The sequence below is a fragment of the Mixophyes fleayi genome, chromosome 2 (assembly GCF_038048845.1).
Source record: "Mixophyes fleayi isolate aMixFle1 chromosome 2, aMixFle1.hap1, whole genome shotgun sequence".
Lineage (NCBI taxonomy): Eukaryota > Metazoa > Chordata > Amphibia > Anura > Limnodynastidae > Mixophyes > Mixophyes fleayi.
In genome coordinates, this window is record NC_134403.1 from 262425302 (window position 1) to 262445190 (window position 19889).

Genomic DNA, 19889 nt, shown 5'->3' on the forward strand with positions numbered 1-19889 from the left:
ATCGGTGGATAGTGAGGATAAAGAGTTGGCTCTAGGATGGTACCCCAGGTTACAATAAAAAGGAGAATACTGTGAAGACGTGTGGCATGCGTTGTTGTACGCAAATTCGGCCCATGGAAGGAGGTCAGCCCAATTATCATGGTGTTTAGAAATATATAGTCGAAGGTATTGCTCTAAGGATTGATTCACCCTTTCGGTTTGTCCGTTTGATTGCGGGTGATAGGCTGATGACAAACTGAGGCTGATGCCTAGGAGTGAGCAAAAGGCTTTCCAGAAGACTGCAATGAATTGTGAGCCCCGGTCTGACACGATATCTTCTTGTAGTCCATGGTGACAAAATATATATTTGATGAACAAGGTGGCCAAAGAACGAGCGGAAGGTAACTTGGTTAAAGGAATAAAATGGGCCATTTTGCTGAACCGGTCTACGGTTACCCAGATGGTGTTACACCCAGAGGATAAATGTAAGTCCACGATGAAGTCCATGGATACATGGGTCCAAGGCCTGACCGGCACAGGTAACGGCAGTAATGGCCCAGAAGGGGAATTTCAGGAAACCTTGTTCTTGGAGCACAGGTCACAGGATAAAATATACTCTTTTACATCTTTAGATAATGATGGCCACCAGACCGTACGAGATACAATTTTAATGGTTTTAGCAATACCGGGATGTCCAGAAATCTTGTTATCATGACACTGGGAAAGGACTGATCCCCGGAGGTGCACTGGCACGAATAGTTTCCCCTCTGGGGTTTCGGAACCGGGCCGGAAAGTAATAATGAAATGGAAGCGAGCAAAGAAGAGGGACCACCGTGCTTGCCGGGAATTCAATCTCTTAGCTGACTCAATATAGGACAAGTTCTTATGGTCCGTATATATTGTAATAGTATGTTTTGCTCCTTCAAGCCAGTGGCGCCATTCTTCTAGTGCCCATTTGATGGCCAGCAATTCACGATTGCCTACGTCGTAATGTTCTTCCGCAGAAGAGAATTTCCGAGACAGATAGGCACAAGGATGAAAACGGTGGTCTTTAAGATCCTTTTGAGACAATACGGCTCCAACTCCCACATCAGAAGCATCGACTTCAACAATAAAGGGGAGGTCAGGATTAGGATGTCTCAGGACTGGAGCAGACATAAAAGCACGTTTCAAGGTTTCAAAGGCGGAAACTGCAGTAGATGGCCAAACTTTAGGATCGGCACCCTTACGGGTCAGGGCTGTGATGGGAGCGACAAGGACGGAAAAAGCACTGATGAACTTCCTATAATATTAGCGAATCCCAGGAACCTTTGGATGGCTTTTAAATTAGAGGGTTGTACCCAATCGAGGATAGCCTGCACTTTAGTGGGGTCCATGGCGAAGTCTTCTGGAGAGATGACATATCCTAGAAAAACAACTTTGGAGACTTCGAAGTCACATTTTTCTAGTTTTGCGTATAGATGATGCTGACGCAGCTTCAGAAGCACCTGTCGGACATGTCCCCGATGTTGTTCCAACGGGCGGGAGTAAATCAGTATGTCATCCAGATAGACCACGACAAAAGAACCCAGGAATTCACGAAGAACATCGTTGATCAGATCTTGAAATACTGCTGGAGCATTGCTGAGACCGAAGGGCATAACTAAGTACTCGTAATGGCCCGTTTGAGTATTAAACACAGTTTTCCATTCATCACCACTACGGATACGTATCAAATTGTTGGCCCCTCGTAGGTCAATCTTAGAATAAACTGTAGCTCCCTTTAGTTGGTCGAAGATAGCTGAGATCAGTGGCAAAGGATATGTATTTTTAATGGTTATTTTATTTAACCCTCGGTAATCAATACAAGGCCTAAGCCCACCGTCTTTCTTAGCCACAAAGAAGAAGCCTGCTCCGGCGGGAGACTTGGAGGGCCGAATAAAGCCTTTCTGTAGGTTCTTCTTCACATATGATTCCATGGCTTGGGTCTCTGGAATAGATAAGGCATATAGTCTCCCCTTTGGCAACCTAGAACCAGGGACAAGGTCAATAGCACAGTCGTACTCCCGGTGTGGAGGAAGAACATCGGCCTCTTTCTTAGAGAAGACGTCAGCGAATTCACTGTAGTGAAAAGGCAACCGCTCCGGACAGACCTGAGTAATTCTGAGTGGTAGAGACAAGCATGAAGAAGAAAAACATTGAGGACCCCACTTGATAATTTCACCCTTGGTCCAGTCGATACAAGGATTGTGAAGAACAAGCCAGGGGTGACCCAGAATTAGAGGAACCGAAGGGCAATCAATAAGATATAGGGAGATAAGTTCGGAGTGAAGGGCACCCACCCTTAACTGTAGAGAAGGCGAACGAAAACATATCTCACCCTTATCTAGACGATTTCCATCCAATCCAACGATGGTAATGACGGATTCCAGAGGAACGGCTACGAAACCCAAGGACCGGGCGAGGGCCAAATCCAAAAAGTTCCCGGCAGCTCCACTGTCCACAAATGCTGAAATGGAAACGTCTTGTCCGTTCACTGTGAGTTGAGCAGGTACAAGTAAAGAATTGTTTGGAGAGATGACTTGTAGGCCTAAATGGACACTCTCCATGTTCACTTGGCCTGGTCTTTTCCTGGCTTAACGAGGCAGGAACGAAGCAGATGGCCCTTTCCTCCAGAGTATAAGCAGAGACCCAAGGTGCGCCTTCGGGTACGTTCCTCAGATGACAGTTGATACGCTCCCAATTGCATAGGTTCAACCTGATCCACGGAGGCAACTTGAGGAGGCATAGGAAAATAAGTTGATGTGTCTTCCTTCTCAGCTTTTCTTTCCTTATATCTCCTGTCAATCCGAATGGCCAATTTCATGAGTTCCTCGAGGGTTTCCGCAGTGGGATACTGGACTAGGGAGTCCTTATTTGATCAGAGAGACCCAAGCGAAATTGGCTGCGAAGAGCTGGGTCATTCCAAGCACAGTCTGAAGACCACCGCCTGAAGTTGGAACAATACTCTTCAGCGGAACGTCGTCCTTGCTTTAATGATCGAAGCTGTGCTTCAGCAGAAGCCACTCGGTCCGGGTCATCATAGATTAAACCAAGAGCTTCGAAAAAGACATCTACGGACTGCAACTGAGGACAATTGGGTTCCAGGCTAAATGCCCAAGATTGGGGATCCCCTTGTAGGAGAGAGATGATTATCCCCACTCTTTGCTGTGGGGACCCGGATGACAGTGGTCTCAACTTAAAGTAAAGTTTACAACTTTCGCGGAAGTTACGGAAGGCCCTGCGATCTCCCGAAAACCGGTCTGGAAGATGCATCTTGGGTTCCACAACAGGAGACAGAGCAGCTTGTGAGGCTCGGGACGCCTGTTCCTGGGCAGCCTGTCGCTGGGACAATTCCTGGACCATTTGAGACAGGGTCTAGATCTGTCCTGCCAATACTTGAGCTGGACTTGGTTCCATCAAACTAGTGTCAGTAATATCACTCACTTCAAATTTTTTAGGCCGGTTATAATGTTAGGAACCCCAACAATCTGCACCACAATACCCGGAGTCTACGCTGAAGTCTGGTGTTCGCTGGAGCCCCTAGTGGTGGGGACAGACTTGGCTGCAGACAACAAAGGGTCGTGAATTGCGTGCTGACTGTGGAGAACCCAGGCGAGTGAAGTGAGGGTCCAGCAGAAGTCCAATAGGAGATGGGCAAGCCAGCAGAGTCGGTATCCAGGCAGAAGATCAGGGGTCACAGGCAAACAATCGTAGTAAATAGCCAGGCAGAAGATCAGGGGTCACAAGCAATAATCGTAGTCAATGTCCAGGCAGAGGGTCAAAAGGTCACAGGCAATCAAACGGAGTCAGGAAACAGGCAAAGGTCGGCAGTAGTAAATAAATCCAAAGTCACCAGAGCAAATAACAGGAGCAGGCTAAGCACAGCAAGCTGGAACTATAACCGGCAGGAAAGGATTGCCCTTCCCTGCCTTAAATACTAACCCTGGCCAATGAGAGGAAGGCAGCCCCGGGGAGCATAATTAGCCAGCTGGCTTTCTTCTTATTTGCGCATGCGCCCGGCTGTCCTGCATGCCGGGGCGCAGCGCAGGAGTCTGAATGCGTCCTGACCGTTGCCTTGGCACCGGCCGGGACGACCCGGAAGTGAGAACCCGGTCGTCATGACGACGGCCGCGACATGAGGGCGGAGAGTCGCGGCGGTGCCCGGAGCCGCAGCGGCTCGTGACACTAACTATCATTTGCTCACTTTTTTATATGTTTTTTCAGATTCAAAAAAAGCCTCCTCTGTTCTTTATTTTTTAAGTCGGACCACGGTTTTTGTATTTGGAATTTTGTCCATTTTCTACCCAAGTTTATCTCTGATTTGATTTAGGAGCTCTTACATAATCACTTTGTTCTGTGATTAACCTTTTGATATTTTCTCTTTTGACAATTGTAGTCGTACTGGTCCAGCATTCCCACCATCAACTCCATTTCTCTTGGGCTCATTGGCTTTGCTCTTTTTATGTCTGTTAATTGCATTTCATCCTCTCCATCCCCCTGCACTCCTTCATCACTTCTGTCAATTTTCTCCTGCACCTGTTCGCCATCCGCCATCTTTCCCGTACCGTCGCTGCCAGACTGGCTCCTCTCTAATCTTAATGACGCAGACATGGGCATTTGCAGTTGGTATGGACCAATCAGGCAGGTACGGGTAAAGAATGGAGCATTGTGTGTGAACATTCATTCATGTATAATAACCTCATGTTTGCTGATATGTCAGAATAATATACCCATAACTTTCCGTAGAATATGAATATGAATACGAATATTTTAGCTGCCTCCATCACTATTACAGCAAGGTACATACTTTAGAGCATGAGAATTTCTGTAATGTACTTTGACTTGTGCATATGATAAATATGACAGTATGTAATTTCTTTGAATGTTAACTGGAACGTTTGTATGTTTTCTGTGGTGTGTATATTAATTATGTGGTAGAAGTGTGTTTAATATTGATACACATTCACGTTGCCAACCTTTTTTTTTTTTGCAAACGTGACAATATATATAAAACCATAGCTTGGATGTACATTACATATTTTACATCTTTGGTTTTTAATGAGCTCAGTAATAGATTCCCTGGAGACTCATGTTATCATTGTGTTTATATGAGTAGCCGAAAGTTAGATCATGTGACCATCATGTATTGTCATTGTAAGCTCTGTCTGGTTTTCATACACAATAGCGATACTAGTAGTTCCAGTCATGTGACCGTTTTATTTACTATCTGACAATCACTAGCCTTTTTCATGCATGTTCAAAATGGAGTCTTCCCCACGCATACATGAGTTATTCATAATGGGCAGGTGCAAAATGGTGCCGGCACTTTAATAAGGTTTAAGGTTACCATAGATAAATAAAACAATGGGCAGTCTAGATGGGCCAAGCAGTTTTTATCTGCCGTCAAATTCTATCTTTCTATATTTTTAATGAACGCAACTCAGATAGAAGTCTGACTATTTCCTCCTGATGAAATCTAATTTTCAATAGATGACACACGTTGAGGTTGTTTACATGCCATTGGAGCATTGGGAACACTTGTCTGGGACCTTTTTTTCACAAACCTGTGAGTGACTGGTATTCAAACCCGGGATTCATCTTTGCCAGGACCCAACATGCAGTGGAACAATTCAGATAAGCTTATCTCTTTTTATTACATGTGAGTGTGATATTAACTGTTTATATGTGTATTAAAATTATGTACTAAAAATACTACACCATGTTAGCTTTCATCTGATGTTTTGTGTCCAAGAGTGACAGTGCATACATGAGGACGTCAGGACTAGAGATGGGCGGGTCCGGTTCTCCGAGAACCGAACCCACCCGAACTTTGGGTATCCGAGTACCGAGCTGAGCAGCTCGGTACTCTCCCGCCCATTCCGAATCCGAATCGAGGCCGAACGTAATTGTGACGTCGTCGGATCTCGGGACTCGGTTCTCGCGATACTTCAACTTTATAAATACACGCCTCCACAGCAATCCATCGCCATTTGACAGAGGGAGAGAGCTGGGTGTAGTCATAGGCTAATTAGAGCAGGGACAGAGAATACAATATTGTTCTTGCAATTGCTCTAACCAAAATCACTAGTGCAGAGAGGAGGATAGAGATTTATTATTTTTTCTTCATATTTGGCACTCCCCAGCGCTTTTGGGGTGTCCCCCATAATTGTGCATTAATATTTCTGGCTGTCAAAAGTCATATCTGTCAGCAGTATCTACTAAATAATTTGTAGCACTCCTCAGTGCTTTTGGGGTGTCCTCCCTAATTGTGCATTAATATTTCTGGCTGTCAAAAGTCATAACTGTCAGCAGAATCTACTAAATAATTTTTAGCACTCCTCAGTGTTTTTGGGGTGTCCTCCCTAATTGTGCATTAATATTTCTGGCTGTCAAAAGTCATATCTGTCAGCAGTATCTACTAAATAATTTTTAGCACTCCTCAGTGTTTTTGGGGTGTCCTCCCTAATTGTGCATTAATATTTCTGGCTGTCAAAAGTCATATCTGTCAGCAGTATCTACTAAATAATTTTTAGCACTCCTCAGTGCTTTTGGGGTGTCCTCCCTAATTGTGCATTAATATTTCTGGCTGTCAAAAGTCATAACTGTCAGCAGAATCTACTAAATAATTTTTAGCACTCCTCAGTGTTTTTGGGGTGTCCTCCCTAATTGTGCATTAATATTTCTGGCTGTCAAAAGTCATATCTGTCAGCAGTATCTACTAAATAATTTTTAGCACTCCTCAGTGTTTTTGGGGTGTCCTCCCTAATTGTGCATTAATATTTCTGGCTGTCAAAAGTCATATCTGTCAGCAGTATCTACTAAATAATTTTTAGCACTCCTCAGTGCTTTTGGGGTGTCCTCCCTAATTGTGCATTAATATTTCTGGCTGTCAAAAGTCATAACTGTCAGCAGAATCTACTAAATAATTTTTAGCACTCCTCAGTGTTTTTGGGGTGTCCTCCCTAATTGTGCATTAATATTTCTGGCTGTCAAAAGTCATATCTGTCAGCAGTATCTACTAAATAATTTTTAGCACTCCTCAGTGTTTTTGGGGTGTCCTCCCTAATTGTGCATTAATATTTCTGGCTGTCAAAAGTCATAACTGTCAGCAGTATCTACTAAATAATTTTTAGCACTCCTCAGTGTTTTTGGGGTGTCCTCCCTAATTGTGCATTAATATTTCTGGCTGTCAAAAGTCATATCTGTCAGCAGTATCTACTAAATATTTTTTAGCACTCCCCAGTGGTTTGCGCTCAGAATGGATTCAAAGCAGTCCACATATGATCTAAATGAGCAACCAGGTTCTGTCACCAGTCCTGATGTTAGTGTTCCCAGTACGTCATCTGGCCAAGGCGATGTCAAACAACAGAGTGTTTTCAAATTAGTGCAAAAAACAAAAACCAAAAAAAAATTTACTGTATTGAAGCGAAAAAGAAGTGTAACTGAGCAAAAGTTAAGTGACGATAAAAAAAAAATTGCAAGCATGCCATTCTACACACGCAGTGGCAAAGAGAGAATGAGGCCTTCACCTTTGGCTATTAGTGGCAGATCCCAAAAAGTTACCCAGCCTACAATTGGTGCACAACTACTGTTACGCGTCAAAGCCGAGCTGCAAGATAACAGTGAGGCATTACAGGAGAATATTTGCTCTGATTCACAAATGACAATAATCCCTGTGGAGAGTCCATCCAACAGTGGGATGTCTAATCGTGAGCATTCTGCTGATGTGTGCCTTAATAGCCCGAGTGTAGCCGGTGATACCCAAATTGAGGATGCCACTTTTTCAATTAGAAGAGGATGAGGGGGAGATTTGTGTAGGCGACGAGGGCGCTAATGAGGATGTTGATGAGGATGAGGTTGTTTGTGTAAGTCCTGCACCAGTGGCAGCAGTTCTGGCATGTGACAAGAAAAAGGCCATTGTCATGCCTGGGCATAAAACAAAAAAATCCACTTCTTATGTGTGGAATTATTTCTACCCAAATCCAGACAACAATTGTATAGCCATTTGTAGTGTATGTGAAGCCACAGTCAGTCGAGGGAGGGACCTTAACCATCTTGGAACCTCGTCTATGTTACGCCATTTAACGAGAGTTCATGGCAAAGTGTTGGGAAAAGCTGAAAGTTCTTCCCAAAAGAATACAAGCACTCCCTCATCAGCTAAGACCCTCCGCTCACCGACATACCGACGGCTACAAAATACACCCACCACACCATCCTCATCAATATCCTCAGTAGCGCTCGGAGTTAGCCCGGCATCCCACTTAAGGCTGGATGACTCCGGCACTATTATTGATTCCTCTGAAGAAAGCGTTAGTCCTGCTGCTGCTGTTGCTGCTGCTGGGGGTGAATCGTCATCCCAGAGGCAGGTGAATAAAATGAGCAGTCCTACATTTCAGCAATTAACTGTGAAACAATCATTTGCGAGGGGAAGCAAATATGACAGCAGTCACCCAGTCGCCAAGCGAATCACAGACGCCATGGCTGCAATGTTAGTGTTAGATCTGCGTCCAATCTCCACAATAAACGCAGCTGGTTTTTCACAGTTAATTGAGGTTTTGTGTCCGCGTTACAGAATTCCATCGCGACACCATTTCTCCCGTAAAGCTATTCCACAACTATACCAAAAAGTGTGTAAAAATGTAGAGATTGCGCTGAAAAATGCCATTCTGCCCACTGTTCACTTAACCACAGATATGTGGACAAGTGGAAGTGGCCAAACCAAAGACTATATGACTGTGACAGCCCACTGGGTTGGTCATTCACCTTCACCAGCAGGAACAGCAGCAGCATGTACACCACTACGTAACATTTGTCACAGGCAGGCCACTCTTTGTATCACCGGCTTCACTAACAGGCATACGGCTGACAATTTGTTACGCAAACTGAGAGATGTGATTGATGCATGGCTTATACCACTCGGACTCTCCCCAGGGTATGTCATTTCAGATAGCGCCAACAATATAGTGCGAGCATTACAGCTGGGTGATTTCCAACATATTCCCTGTTTTGCTCACACCATCAACTTGGTGGTGCAGAGCTTCCTACGAAATAACCGTGAGGTGCAGGAGATGCTTTCGGTGGCCCGTAAAATTTCAGGCCATTTCAGGCATTCAGCCACAGCATGTAGGAGATTACAGCAGCTCCAAGAGCAGTTTAACTTGCCCTGCCACCAACTTAAGCAAGAGGTGGTAACTCGGTGGAATTCCACCCTGTACATGCTTCAGAGGATGGAGGAACAGCGCAAAGCCATCCAAGCATATTGCACAAGTCATGACATTGGGAAAGGAGGGGGGATGTATTTCACTCTTGCACAGTGGGGAATCCTTTCAGTGCTGTGCAAGGTGCTGAAACCATTTGAAGTTGTGACATGTGAGGTCAGTGCTGACTCTGCTAGTTTGAGCCAAGTCATTCCTTTAATTAGACTATTGGAAAAGCAGCTTGAGAAAATGAAGGAGGAGCTGAAAGCAAGCAATTCAGCAAAGTATGTTGGCCTTGTCGATCAAGTACTTAATTCGCTTCACAATGATCCTCGAGTTATTAAGATCTTGAACTCGGATCAGTACGTTTTGGCCACTGTGCTTGATCCAAGGTTTAAAACCTACATTGAGTCTTTACTTGTAAATGAGCGAGATGTGAACTTTTGCAAGGAGCTATTGCTCAGCAAGTTGGCCGCTGAACTGGGCCTCGGCTTGACGACGTGTCCTCCTTCACTTTCTCAAGCTGTTGCTCGTAAAAAATTAAATTTCCAAAAAAGAAGCAGGGAAGACACAGGGGGCAGACCAGAACAATTTAACATCTGGGCTGGTTTGAAGGATTTTTCAAAAAAATGTGTCACTTTGCCCATAACTCCATCCAATATGAGTATAAACATGCAAAGGATGGTGGAGGATTACTTTCAAGAGGTAGTTGATATGGAAATGTCAGACAGTCCCTTTCCTTACTGGGAAGAAAAGCAGGCCATTTGGAAACCCATGTACAAACTTGCTTTGCAATACCTAAGCTGCCCACCCTCCAGTGTGTACTCTGAACGAGTGTTCAGCACAGCAGGGAACTTAGTCAGTGATCGCCGTAGAAGGTTACTTCCCAAAAATGTGGAGAAAAATGATGTTTATAAAAATGAACTACATCTTCCACGAGGAAGGCCTTCACCATCCAAGACATCCAAGCACTGACTGTTCTCTAATGGCGGATTCAAGTGGCGATGAATTGATAGTCTGTGATGATGACGTACACACTGATGAGGGTGAGGATGAAGCTGAAGATGATGACGATAACATCTTTTTAAAACTTTCTATGTAAGTGTAGGGAGCAATCTACCCCCAAAGAGGAAAGAAACTTGTGGCATTTCCATATCACATACCATCTTGAAAGGCTGCTGTTAGGGCAATTTATCCTTAAGGGTAGGGTGTCATAGACAGAGTGACCCTAAACTGGCTTTGTCCATTTTTCATAATATTGTATAGTCTATAATGGCTGAATTTTTTGGTATTTTATACAAGTGGAGGGGGGCCTTGAGAGACAGAGTGACCCCAAACTGTCTTTCTCCATGTCAATTAATATTGTACAGTCTATAATGGCTGAATTTTTTAGTATTTTATACAAGTGGAGGGGGGCCTAGAGAGACAGAAACCAAACTGGCTTTCTCCATGTCAATTAATATTGTACAGTCTATAATGGCTGAATTTTTTGGTATTTTATACAAGTGGAGGGGGGCCTTGAGAGACAGAAACCAAACTGGCTTTCTCCATGTCAATTAATATTGTACAGTCTATAATGGCTGAATTTTTTGGTATTTTATACAAGTGGAGGGGGGCCTTGAGAGACAGAAACCAAACTGGCTTTTTCCATTTCTTTACATATTTAACTATAAGTGTAGGGTGTAATATACATTCAAAGACGATGGCTGCATTGCCAATATGCATAGATGGAGAGGAAGACAATCTGTTTTGTGTGTAGAATAGGCCTACCAACGAAGAATTAAACTGTTTTTTTGGATGATTTATTACCTCAACAATTAGATTACTTGTCTCTAAAACAGTTGGAGCACTAAATTGGGTTAATTTAGGCCCAAAAACATGGATTTTCCCAAAAAATAGCAAAACAAAACCAAACAAAACCAAAACCAAAACCAAAACACGCAATGGAGGTTTTGCAAAACCAAAACCAAAACCAAAACACGACGGTAATCCAGATCCAAAACCGAATCCAAAACCAAAACACGGGGGTCAGTGACCATCTCTAGTCAGGACCACAAACAAATAAGCTACAAAGTTTTTATTTCTGGTACACAAATATACCTTTGGATAGGTCTGGTGCACATGGTGTTAGCACAAAGGTCTCCACACTCTTTTCTGTTATATATATATTTTTGATCACCCTGTCTGTTATGAGATTTGGATGTCAGTGGACTAAGTTTACACGTGCAATATTCCATCTTTTGATACGCACAACTTAGTTATTAAGTATTGCTATCATTTTAACAATATTACACTATTGCATGTATATATATATATATATATATATATATATATATATATATATATATATATATATATATATTGCTATGGCATCTGTCCAAAATGTGGAGCTCATGAGGGACTTCATTGAGGCCTACTGATCCCACCCCTGCCTGTAGGATACAAAATCAAAAGACTACTCAAACAGGCAGAAGAGGAGTGTGGCTATGGAAGAACTTGTGAAAGCCTGCCTTCCACATTACCCTGGAGCAAATGTAGAGTGGGCAAGGGGGAAGATACAGAAATTTAGGACTGTATTAAAAAAATAATTATCTGGGGCTGCGGCTGAGGATGGGTATGTGCCAAAGTTGTGGTACTTTGACCTCCTTCGCTTCACCCGTGATTAGGAAATTGGTAGACAGTCCACGTGAACATGGAGAAGGACTGTAGTTCCCCATCTGAAGTACTGCACACAGATGACATACCGCCAAGTGGAATAGTGAGTGAAACATACAGTGTAAATGCTTAAAAGTTTTATTCTCTTAAAAGAACCTCACAATACAGTTTGCAAGCATACAATGCTACAATCCATACATTACACAATGTCATTCTGCCATGGCACAGCACCCTCACTAATAATATATTGCAAATAGCCCTCCCTGTTTAATTTTGCCATGTGACTGCCATTTGTTGCCTGGCTTGACTCTAGTGGAGTAAAACCAACAACTTCCGCTACTTATACATTGTTGTCCATATTGGTATACGTACTGCACACAGTTGGGCTTTTCATCATCATCATCATCATCATCATTTATTTATTTATATAGCGCCACTAATTCCGCAGCGCTGTACAGAGAACTCACTCACATCAGTCCCTGTCCCATTGAGGCTTACAGTCTAAACTCCCTAGCACACACACACACACACACACACACAAACACACACACAGACACACACAGAGACAGTAACAGGCAGACAGACTAGGGTCAATTTTGTTAGCAGTCAATTAACTTACTAGTATTTTTTTGGAGTGTGGGAGGAAACTGGAGCACCCGGAGGACACCCACGCAAACACGGGGAGAACATACAAACTCCTCACAGATAAGGCCATGGTTGGGAATTGAACTCATGACCCCAGTGCTGTAAGCCAGAAGTGCTAACCACTACGCCACCGTGCTGCAACTAATAAAGTTGCGTAGGACACAACAAGCCATCACCACTCTGTCCACCTTGTCTAGGTGTAGATTTATAGCTGAATGAAAAATTCTGAACCTGTTGCCCAAAATACCAAACGCATTTTCTACAACACGCCTTGCTCTTGTCAACCTATAATTAAAGATTTTGTTGTGGGTAAGGTTTCAATACATTATTGTGCAGCGCAAATGCTTCATCTGCCACAAATCCAAAATTTAGTCTATATTTTGTGTCACTTCGTGATGGTAAATTAAGTTCATTGTTTTTAAGTTTCTCACAGAAAGAAATCTGCTCCAATGCGCCTCCATCTGACACCTTCCCATCTTTTCCAATGTCCACAAATAGGAATTCATAGTTGGCATCCACCATAGCCATTATAATAATGCTGAAGAATACTTTATACTTGTAATAATAGGATCCACTGTTTGAGGGTGGCATAATTCTTACATGTTTGCCATCAATGGCACCAATCTTCAGCAATAACTTGCCATTGACCTACCGCTGCAGGAAACTGACAGAGAAAGATTATTTAAATGTTAAATTGGTACATGCATGTAATGTTATACTCACTACTTTACCTTTATTTTCATTACACAGCCTGGTGTCCTATCTGAAGCAGTAATCTCTGCTGTGGCAGAGCAACATGATACACCTATGCAGGGCCAGATTAACCATAGGGCTAACTGGGCTACAGCCCAGGGGCCTATGGCATCCAGGGGGCCCTTGAAAGTGCTCAGCAGCAGTATTGATTGGTCGGGGGCGGGTCAGTGCTGCTGAGCACTTTCCCTGCAGTACTTCCCCGGCGAGCTGTAGTCTCCTTACTGAGGAGATCTCGTGAGTCTCACTCTCACAAGATCTCCTCAGTAAAGAGTGTACAGCACGCCGGGGAAGGAGGAGAAGGAGGTAAGTGCTGGGGGGCTCGGATCACCAGGGGGGGGGGCGGCTCAGATCACGGGGGGGGCCCTCACGGGGGAATGGAGGCCCCCCTTAGCCCACGGGCCTCCATTCCCTTAATCCGGCCCTGCACCTATGCATGCCAGCCAGCTGACACTAGACAGCCAGGACATCCCAGATGTACCAACACAGCTACAAGGTGGTCAAAAGAGCGAAAAAAAAAGGAGTATTTGATCTCGAGTATAGTGATGGGCTAACAGAAAAGATGGTAGTGTATGCAAACCATTTGATTTTGCAAAAACCTCGACAAGACGACTTTGATCTGCTAGGAGCAGTGCTTGCAAGCAAAATGAGAAGTGCTAGCAGACCAATGCACATAGAGATGGAACAGTTAGTGTATGACATCATTTGTAGGACAGTCAAGCAGGATATGACACCAGACACTGATTAACAACATCCAACCACATACAAGTGCAAAGAAATATAACACAGGCACCATCATATACATTTGGCCACTCACATTCAACATTCCATCATAGGAGGACAATCACTTACCCTGCAACCCTACATGACTTACACACCTATAGGTAGCACAAATATGCGACAGTATAGAGGGAGTCCATCCCCAAAGGAAAAGAGCGAAATTTTTCATTATGAACAGATGTGAACCCCTTAATTGTTTTTATTGTATAGAACAGTTATTATCTAATCTGTATACTTTCTACTTTAATAAAATAATATAGATTTTTTGATTTTTTTTATAAAAAAACAACATTTCTTTTACCAACCTTTATGTACTACGCAGAACTTGAACTATAGCATCAGGTATGATCAAACCCAGAGCTTGCAGTGAAATTGCTGTGCTGTATTTGAGATCTGCCAGTGTCCTTCCTGTGACCAAAAATCTCAGGGTAGCAACCAGGCTCTGGTCTGCAGATATGGATCTCCTTAAATGGGTGTCCTCCTTCTGGATGAGGGGGTGACAAGTTGGAGCAGTTGGAATGTGGGTTCATCCGTCCTCAGGAAATTCCTGAAGTCATCAAGGTTGTTGTCCTGTATCTTCTGTAGCAGGGGCATATGAAAAAATTAGTATATCCCCTGGAACCAATCTTTGATCCAACAAGACCGATTCTTTATCCTTCTTTCACTCTGGGTCTGTGCCTGCAGTCTTCTTGCCATGGCAAGTAGCAAAAGACCATGATCTTGCTGTAGTTCAACAGTATCTATTACATTTAAAAAAATCGTTGTGCAGTTGTGAGTGAACAAACATACACAATACAGAGAGATGTGTTGTTGAATGAATGGCCATGAAGTATTTCCTTTTCTTGAATTTGAGATTGTGGGAATTTTTGAGGATGATGTTCAGCCCTTTATTTACATTTATTTGGCATACCACTGCATGGAGGCTATATTTAGTTTCAATGTGTATGAACTCACAGTGATCTGAGACGACATTATGCCTGACAAAAATCGCTGCCCAATTAGTTGGTCTTGCAAAAATTGTTTAAAACACATATAGTGTGTACGTATAAATCGACCAATCTGTCAGACCTTTGGTTGTAGAAACAAACGTTGTAGATAACGCATTGGTCGGAGAATTCTGTAGTGTGTACCTAGCCTTATTGTGTTCTGTGGTAGACGGCTGCACTTTAGATAGATCAGCAAAGCACACCACACACAGTCAATTGTTTTGGTTTGACTAGCCACAGCTAGTTTTATTTTCCAGTTATAAAAGTGAACAAACAGAAATAAAATCCTTGCCTATCTTAGCAGGCATTAAACCTCCTCCACAAACTGTGAGAGACAGATGAAACTGCCTAGCAGTTTTTTGTCAGCACCTGCCATGTGCAACTCCTGATTAGTCTGCTATGAAACTGGGAAATCAGATGACCCGGACTGGGTCTGTATGAAGCCCACCCTTCTCTCTCCATATATAACCCCAGGAACCCTTACCAGTTTTTCCTAATGCTGAAAGCACTCTTTGGGAAGCTCCTTTAAATACAAGACAGTCTCCCTGGGTGTCAGGATTCCCAATATAAAGACCACTGAGAGAGTGTAATCCTAACTAAGTGGTTTTTATTTAACACAGGTTACATAGGTTTCAGGATGCAATAAATTGTAAAGGTAAGTGCAAGTCAGCAGGGTATGGCAGTAATAGCAAAGTTAACTCAGTAAGACACAGATGCAGAGAATGGACAATAATAGGGTTCAAAGAGTCAGTGCTGAGAGGCCGGGTGACAAGTCTGATCCTGAGGCCGGAGAAGCAGGTTAAATCACAGTTGTCAGGACACCTGGATAACTCAAGAGGCACGATGCACTGGATAAGTTATGGGTGTGAGGACTAAGGTTATACAGGAGGCACAAGGCACCAGTTGACTCACAGATGTCAGGGTTCAGGAGGCCCCGGAAGAGTCACTGGTGTCAGAACTCAGAATACTCAGGAGACATGAGACAACAGAGGAGTCACGTGTGTCAAGACTCAGTTTGCTCAGGTACATGAGACACTGGAGGATCACGAGCAGAGAAAGTGTAGTGGTCTGCAGGACTTAGTACCCAGGAGTCCAGATAGGCAGACAGCCAGGAGACTGAATCAGACACACGGTGTAACAACTGCAGACACGAGAGCCAGATAGCTGGATTGCTGCTACTGACTGTAGATGTTGGATTGCTTGAAGAGCAGTACACTGCAGACACAGTTTCATAGGATACATCCAGCTGTGCAGCAGTCACATGTGTGTCAGGGTTACGTCACTTACACCCAGATAAACTTACACACAACTGGGTCATAAGTAAGATTTAAGATTTGTTAAGCGAAAAACACATTCACTATTAGGTTTGATTTAAATTTTTTAAAAAAACCTCTATAATACAGTGGGTATAATCTTCCTTCTCATGAATGAATGAAAGCAGCAAAAAATGTATTCTAAAATACACCCACAAATCATATAATATAGGCATGGGCAGTAAATAAATCATCTGTCTGATTCAGTGACGAGTCCACAATCAGCCAATCAAAAGTGGCTAGCTACTGCTGGCAACTGTCTTCAATGCCAGTATTGTTATTGGGAAGGGCTGCGGTAATTTCCTCAGATATCAGGCACCAGTAAGTGTTACAGCTACTGACAGACACATAAGCATCTCCGTGAGGGTCCAGGGGCAAATGCAGGATTTCTAGAGGGGGGGTTCCAAAAGCGTGATTGTGGAGGGAGTGTGACTATGCAGACCGCTAATGTTCTACCTTGTAATGCCGTGTGCAGAGCAGCACGATACGGGACATACCTTCCAACAGTTTTTGCAGTCGGGACAAAGTCCTGCCGTGCAAGACAGTTGGACTGGGGCACAAAATACCCCTCCTTACCCTGTATTTCATTTCCCAACCTTCCTCTCCAATGTATTCTCACTGCACTCTAGTTTTTTTTCCCACCCTTCCTTTTCCTGGTAATCCATTTTCCATCCTCCCTGAAACCCATCCTGCTGCTGTTCATCGTCCCATTCAATTAATTTCCCATTCATCTCATATTACACAGTGTTTATAATACTATAGCTAGATATATTCAATTTTATATCCTCATACAGTGCACAGTGTATATAATAAAATTTTTAATAAATAATACTTTGGATCCTCCATATAATTATTTATTATAATGTATTATATTCACTGTGTACTGTAGGAGGATATAAAGGTGAATTATCTAGCTATAGTAATATATAATGCTGTGTATATCATCATCATCATTTATGTAATACTATAGAGACGTCAATGTGTATATGGATATTTATAGTGTTTTATACAATAAAATCCTCATACAGTGATGTGTATAATACTATAGAAAGATATATATAAATTAATCTCCTCATACCATGCACAGTGTATATTATATTATAGTGTATTAATAAATAATACTATAGAAGTTCTCCTCATACAGTGTACATAAATCAGTATTACTAAGACAACTCTAAACTGTCTCACCGTATCTGTGCCATGGTGGTCAGAGATCTTTAGTTGCATGGGTTGGGCTGGTGTGTAGTCTCTGGACTCGAGGAAACCTTACTCCGGAAAAACAGGACATCTCCATGTTTTTTCAAGGGTTTTTGGGCAACAGGAACTCCCACCCACCATGTGATGTCTCGTAGGTTTAGTGTCCTTTGTCTGTAGCGAGTGTAGAATTTTAATCTGATCATGTATGGTGTGGTCATGTCATGCTGGGTAGGTGTAGATTCATTTGGCTCTAAAATGTTTTGCACACAACTCATACAACTTCACAAGCACAGCAGCTCTGCCTCTGGAATTTGTTATTACAAGTTGGCAAAATAATCGTTATACCCTTCATACCAACCAGTTAGCTCCCTGTTGTCTATTTATGTATATGTCTATGTGTATATGTCTGACTAGTTATATATCTTGACACTTATCCTATGGTTATTTTACTACTTTCCTAGAACAGTCTAGTATTGACAGTCAACACCCGAGGCATTAAGCAAAGCAAAGCATAAACAAGGTGTAACTGGGCAAAACCATGCTGCATTGGATGGGGGAGGTAAATTTAAAATGTGGGGACAGATTTATAGTTGTATGGGGTAGGGCATGTCCTAGATCAACTTTAAATTTGAGTGTAAAAATAAAGCTATCAAGTATTTGTGTGCTAGATGAAAAAACAGCCAGCATTTAGCTTATGTGCAAAATAATAAACTAATTTGCACCCCTTGCATTGTAACATGGTTTGCCCCTGAGAACATTTACCCCTTTTTTTGCCTTACTTTTCTTAATGACTCAGGCCCTCAGAGTGAGAGCATTGCATGTGTAAAGTGCTGGCCTTTCACAAGTGCTGATATGTGGTGTATTTTGCATACAATCACTTTGCACATGCCCAGAACCGGACCATATGCCAGTGAACGCAGCAAACTCCAATTTATCTTCGAGCACAAAGGACCCCCGATAACAATAATGCCGCTGACCAAACTCTTGGCGGTATTGCAGGGATATCTTAACAACATTATGGGCCCAGGGCAAAGCAGTGCACCGAGGCCCCTATATATATATATATATATATATATATATATATATATATATTTATTTATTGTTTTCTTGCATATTCTTCCATAGTAACATGTGGGGGTGATCGGGTTCGGATTTTTGAAATCCGAACACCCCCGAACAGTGCCGATAAATGTATCCTATGTAATGCCAGTAAAAAGGTGTATACTCTTAGAAAATACTAAAGTTCCTGGATGGCATAGAGATTGAATAAGTATAAGTCCAGTGGTACTGCTTTTTAAGTCCACTGATCCTGTCGTATAAGTCCAGTGGTACTGCTATTTAAGTCCACTGATCCTGTCGTATAAGTCCAGTGGTACTGCTATTTAAGTCCACTGATCCTGCCGTATAAGTCCAGTGGTACTGCTTTTTAAGTCCACTGATCCTGTCGTATAAGTCCAGTGGTACTGCTATTTAAGTCCACTGAGCCTGCCGTATAAGTCCAGTGGTACTGCCGTATAAGTCCACTGATCCTGCCGTATAAGTCCAGTGGTACTGCTGTTTAAGTCCACTGATCCTGCCGTATAAGTCCAGTGGTACTGCTGTTTAAGTCCACTGATCCTGCCGTATAAGTCCAGTGGTACTGCTGTTTAAGTCCACTGATCCTGCCGTATAAGTCCAGTGGTACTGCTGTTTAAGTCCACTGATCCTGCCATATAAGTCCAGTGGTACAGCTGTTTAAGTCCACTGAAAAGGGGGAACAGAAACAAAGCTGGCTTAAAGAGAACAGTGGGGGCTTTGCAATAGATGTCAGGCCTGTACTATGACCAACCATAAGGGACTGAAACCCATCACCACTTTCTGATCCAACAACACTGGAGAGTCGTACAAAATTAAAACAAAAATCACTTGCGACACCGTGGGTGTGGTCTACCTACTGGAGTGCCCCTGCGGCCTCCAGTATGTTGGACGCACTATACGGTAATTACATATACGCATTTCTGAACATTTACGAAATATTAGGAATAGGTCAGAAAATCATACTGTTTCTGCTCATTTCCTTCAACATCATGAACATGACCACACTACCCTCCAATATGTAGGGATTTGCAAAGTTACAAAACCCTGGAGAGGTGGTGACTTTATATCACTCATTTCAAAAGAAGAAGCGAGGTGGATCTTCAATCTTAAGACTCTGATCCCGAAGGGTCTCAATGTAGATTTCGATCTGGGATACTTTCTGAACTCATAACTCACTTAATTTACCCTTCTCATCCTGCAATCCTTTACCCCAACTAGAGTTGGTTTTTGAAATAACCACCCCTTATTTGCACAACCCATTAGGGCTCAATACCCGGACACATCCAATA